The sequence below is a fragment of the Neodiprion lecontei genome, chromosome 7 (assembly GCF_021901455.1).
Source record: "Neodiprion lecontei isolate iyNeoLeco1 chromosome 7, iyNeoLeco1.1, whole genome shotgun sequence".
Taxonomy (NCBI): domain Eukaryota; kingdom Metazoa; phylum Arthropoda; class Insecta; order Hymenoptera; family Diprionidae; genus Neodiprion; species Neodiprion lecontei.
This window is the reverse complement of record NC_060266.1, coordinates 17618584-17624898: the sequence shown is the minus strand read 5'-3', so window position 1 is coordinate 17624898 and position 6315 is coordinate 17618584.

Sequence of the window (6315 nt, the reverse complement as noted above, 5' to 3'; positions counted from 1 at the left end):
CACGTTGTAGGTAGGTACAGAGGAAAGGTCGAGTCATTGCAAACTTGTTACCAACCTCGCACTCGCTGTCAAGTGACTCTTAAAAGCGTGAAAAATTTCCACGACAAAATCCGGCCGCGAGGATGTAATTAGTTGGCAAGCTAATCGAAATTACTCGCAATTCGTAGTTATCAAAATTATCAAATAAATCTCTCCTTTGTATCGAAGTCGAATCGTTATCTTCGAACTTTTACGCAGTTAGATTTATAAGGGATTCTCCGTGAACCTCAGCCACTACTTGCAATCCTCAAGAACATTATTCACGCGAGGTACGAACCAGAATATGAATTCTGTTCCATTCAAAACTTTGTAACAAAACGATACCATTTTTTGTCCCACTATACCCCTTGCTAGGGATGGACAAAATATTTAAAAAAGTACACACACACCAAATGTACTTGAGAGTGGTACCAAAATCTGGTTAAATGTGCAAAATATTGTGAAGGGGTGAGAAATGGTGGCAGAATTCGTGGAGAATCTCTCGTATGTATGAGTGGAGCATTTCATGTATCGTGGCAGCGTATTGTACTGTTAATTTTACATTTTATACAAGACTATACTATGTATAATATGGACACAAATAAGTCTCAACGCAGCTTGTCGTATCAGTTTGCATCCTTATAGCCTACAATTGGACAAATTTTTTAAAACCGTATAACTCAAGTGATAGAAAGATCGTTGAGTACAGCTCGAGAATTTTTAAACTGAATTAAAAATTAGAAATAGAGAAGAAAACCATTTAAAATTCTCCAGCAACGCGATTTGCGTTAATAATAACGAACACGAATAAAACAATTTTCTTTCTGTATGATGGAAATAAATCTGCCCAAATTCGAATAACGCAATCTAAAATATCGATAATTCTAGAAAAAAATAATTATAATTGAAACCTTAAAATTCATTAAACCTCGATACATTTTATTCGGTTCTGATGTTTTTGGGCCTATTTTGTTTACCATCGAGATCTCCAGCCACAACCTAGAAGAAAATTTACACAGAAATTTCTCCAGAATGAACGAAAATATATTTGTTCAAATTTAATCATTTTGAACGTTGTACTTGGGAAACCTTTTCACAAATTGTTAATATCTGAGCTTATGTTAATTGAATTTGTTGAAATTTATATTTATTATACAATAGGAATGTTGTGTTTTCGATGTTTATCATTAGTGGTGGATTTAAAGTTGCTGAGATATTTATAAACGGCTTATTTTCTTTCCCAATCTCTGATTCAAACGGTGGGAAGCATTTATCCTTAAAGGGGAGCTTATGCTGTAAATGTACCGAAACGTAATGCCCGTAGAAGCTTGCCAATTTTTTTCAGAACGATGTTCAACCAACCAAATAACATACATCATAGCCCAAGAAAAAGAAATTGTAGTTTGGTCGATTGACCAAGATTGAGAAAAAATTACATATCAAATACCTGATACGCTTAATTTTCAGAACAGTTCACTGGATATATATTTATACTCCGAATTTTAGCCAAAAGCATCGAGAATTGTAGAATTTATTCACCTTGAGTAGGTAAAATTAAGGAAAAAATAAATCTAACAAATGAAATACGCAAGGAAACCGTAATTAAATGTATTTTCCGATTTATCGATTACGCGATCATTTTGCAAACAACCAAGAACAGCAAGACGTTATGTCTTAAACCCGTCTAATTTAGAGCGTAATCTAATAACCGTCAAATCAGCAATAGCGTTAGTTTCGCTATCACTCACATCAATTTCAGTTTTCAATCGTTTACGGAGTAGACGGCGGTAATAATTAGATTTTTTCCTTCGAACATTATTTGGCTTCTTCAAGTTTTCACAACAAATAATTAACTGAATAATGAAAAAGAATTATCTACTCCATAACCTCCATAAATATAGAAAAATATAAACGACGCTTATACGTGTTAAGAAAGAATAAAGGTTGTTGTAGTATTAGGACTTATCTTTATAAATTTTGTCTGACTTACGAGAATTAACAAGTATTGCAATCGACTCGTATGGTGAGTGCAGTTTTTCCCAATTTCCACTTGCATGAACATATTTTGAAAAAAAAGTTCTACAATTTTCAATGTATTAATTAGCCGAAATTTGTTGTATAAATTCCGTGCGCCATACTGAACAATGAACAATATCATATTTTCGATACCTAATTTTTGAAAATAATCTTGTATTAATTTATAAAACGTTGTGACTGAAATTCACTGTAATTTATTACACGATAAATTATATACCTATATAAATCACATTATCAATGACAAAAGCACGAATCATCAGACATACTATATCCAAAATCGTATAAAAATTATACAGTTCAAACTTTCAAAGTTCACCGCATGATTTTCGACGTGGTGTGGTGGAAATTGATAGTGTGGATTTAACAATATTTTATTTAATTCACAAGATAAATTATGTAATAAATTACACGTGAACTTCGGTAATAATATTTTATAATTTAACACATCATCATTTTCAGTACGAAGGACAGTATTAATGAAAAATTAGACAAGCATCTTCTTACACCCTTACTTCTCAAATGTACTTTCATACCGTAAGCCCCCACCTTGAACTGCAAGTGAACAGCGTTTTATTCCTCTTTTCTCGGTCAAGTCTGGGATCCTATAGCGGAAATTTCACCTCCTTACATAGGATATGAACAATATGCATCACTCAGCCTCTCAAATGAAGAGAGAATCTCGGGAGAGTATTGGAATATTTTTGAGTGCCCTGCTTTCGAGTGACAGATAACTGCACTGCAAGACTCTTTGAAGATTTAGACCGTTCACAATCAGACCGAAGCCTACTTGACCTGAAGAAATTCGGAATCGATCTGCCACACGTGCTGGAGTAGCGTCGGATTAGTTTTACGAAACTAGAGAGTAAAAAAAAAAAAACCTGCTTTAAAACGAACTTACATTATTAATTAATGTTTTCGTTAAAACAATAAATTGTGAGTAATAATTAGGAGAACGAAAAATGAATCTCGAGGATGGAAATGTGTATAAACAAAAGAAATGATCGAGTTGAACAAATGAGATTGTTTACATGATTTAAATATAAATGCACTGACAATAACAACAAAATTTTTGATCAAGCACCAATTTTCATTTTCATTTATCGTTAATGAAATTTGTTCGTATCAAACAATTAGCAAACTTAGAAATTCGGACTCGAATGAATTTAATTTACTTCCCTTTTCATTATACTCCCAATTACCTACCTTGAAGTTTCACATATTTTATGAGATCACTTTACCACAGCACAATATTGTGTAATGCCGATGTATAGAAATAAAACTAAATACCTACAAATTAACAAAATCGGTGTTTAATGATCTGAAAAAATGAATCAACAAAATTTTATTACCGCTTACTCTGCACAGTCCGCTAATTCCTGGTCGCTATGAACGCACGTCCAACGATCGATGCTTCACACAAAAGAGGAAAATAATTTATAGAAACAGGAAACGGTTCAAAGTATAAGGACTCCATAAGCAAGCAACTACAGCATCGCTTTAAATCGAATTGTGTTAAAAAGTTGGTATGAAAGGAATTCGCGGAGGAAATTTTCCTCATCTTGAAACAGGATTCGTAAACTTTGTGAAAATTTTATCAGCAGTTTATTCGGGCTTCCTGGAAATCTCGTCACAATTTTTTCAGGAATTACTTATCGTAGCGTTTATACAATTTACATGACTAAAAATTATTCGTATTTTTGTTAGCGGTTCTTCCGAAGTTATTTACAGACTGGCCCACTTCGCGATACATTGTAATTTGTCAACCTAACAATAAGCGCAGTTGTTCAGTGGGAGGAGAACGAATGAATACAAGAATCGGAAATACCTTTCAATATAAAAATCTCTGCAATTCAATTCAGATGAGCTCCGGAAAGGTTTTCAGTTACACAAAAAAGTTGTAAGGCTTTTGTAGCAGCGTACGGTAAAAGGATGGTCATTTCCATTAATATTGAGGGCAATCTGTTCGTTTTGAATTGAATGTGGTTGTCAATTTGTACAGCCAAAGGAGAAGAACGATAACCGATAAGAAAACGAACCCTCTCCATTACCAATTGTGTCGCATTTCTTTGCCAGTTTAAGTTCGTGTCGTCGATTATGCCGAACCTAAATCTCAGGAACAACGACGCATACATTGAAACAAATTTTAGTTTTTCCGAAATGTTTCATTCCATTTACAGTAAAATATATAAAGATTATCTAACTGAAATAACACTATACGTATCAAAATATTACTAATTGAAACTAGTTATTGATAAACAATAATTAATCTCTTGGTGATATTTAATGAGAATGCCAGGAAAATAAATATTCAAATTATTTGAAGGAAACATTTGTTAGGAAAAAACAACGATTTGATGAATGTAAAAAAAATTCACTCACTATTTATAAATGTAAGATGTTTTTTCAGTCGCCTTGGCTGAAATATTTCAATTAAGTTGAAGAGTCTTGATGAGGAAAGATTGCAAGCGATTCAAAATCAAAAAATCCACGCCTGAAATGTCTAGTACTGAAATATTATTTCAATAATTATCGATAGCGAGATTCTTATCTTCTTCTTATAGGAGAAACCAGTGAGTTGATACTCACGTCTTCGAAATCAAATCAAAAAGAAGTCTTTGCTTCAACAAACAAGCAATTTCTCTGAAAATTCTTAGAAAGAAATTAACAAGAATAAAATTGAAATCTAGTAATAAATAAAACTTGAGAAAAACAAATTCACGTAATTACTCTATCCACTACAACACATGATACTTCCGAACTTTAATAACGTTTAAAGATTACAACAAACTCCAATTGAATCGCAAATATTGTGTTCAATAATCTTATATCTATTTAATCAAAATGATTTCGGCAAACTGTTACTTTCCGAGAAAATCTGTTTCAATGAAAAAACATTGTAAGAATATTACGAATGAGATTCTACAACATGTTATAAAACTACAGCTCAATTTCTCCTGAGGAATACAGTAAATTTTCAAACCGCAATATTGGGCCAATTTCAATGTAATCACATCGCATCTGGATCGTAAATGAATTAACTACATTTAATCACCCCAGATTAATTTTTCCAAACCTAACTACTCAGTTCTCAGTACTCAGTACTCAGTACTCAGTTAATTCGGACTCTCGATTTTAAAATTTTTCTTTTAATTCAGGAGAGATTTGCTCTCGTCAAATTCACCTCGATTACCTTTTATTTAATGTTGTGATCGAGAATGGTTCGAATTCCAAATAGCTCGAATTTCAAATCTATGTAACGCGGATACGAATTTCCCTGAAAATTACAAGTGTCGAATTTAATAAAATACAAATCTTGCACTTTTGAAATGATTAAATTGATGAGGAGTCTAAATACGTATCGTAAAAAAGACCCTAAATGAAAATGTGAGGGTGAGCAATGCTTTACTTTACCGCCGTTGAGACCGCCTAAAAAGATAAAAGACGTGACCAATAAACATGTCGTTAAAAATCTCGTGAAAAAAATAATCCAAACCCGGATTTCACAAAGCGGTCGCAAAACTAAGAAGAAAAGAAAAAAAAAAAGAACAATCGTAAGAATTAGCTCGGTACTTTTCGTCATTTTCCTATCATTATATACCACGTTAGTAGTTGAGAATTATTTTCTACTTTCGTACGAAGATGCCAGTTGTGTAAAATTTTTAAAGCTGATCTGTTGGAATAGTTTTAAGCTCCTATTTTACTATTTGCAATCTTTTGATTCGGTGGCTAATTTTTGTAAAAATTAAGCAGAACGTCTGTAATTTTTTGAATCCATTGAAGATTATTCACTTACCGTTTTCCTGTTTCCGGAGAAATAAAAGGACAAGGGAGCTTATCGCAACCATGTTTTGAGGTCAAGACTATCCTCTTCGACCATTCTCAAATGGACATCGCATGTTTGATACATTTTTTTTCCGGTAATATTGCGAACTCTTGTCGACTTAGAACTGATAAGATTTTCTATTCGATCGGCCGAGTAGTTCTCAACTTGTTTAAATAGCAATTTAAACAAAGTATCAACGAATAATGTTTTCTGAGCTCAAAATTTTCTTCGACAAAATTAGCAAGACATTATTTCTTCCATACCTTTTGAATTATAATTCTAAATATCATAACGAGAAACAGAACCATACAATGAAATATTATTCATTACATTGACCAACATGACGAATATTTGCTCATTTGTGCAAATTAAGGGAGCTTTCCAGTGTGACAGCCCGAAAAATCGCTGTTTTTCGCGATTTTTTTTTTTAAAGAAAA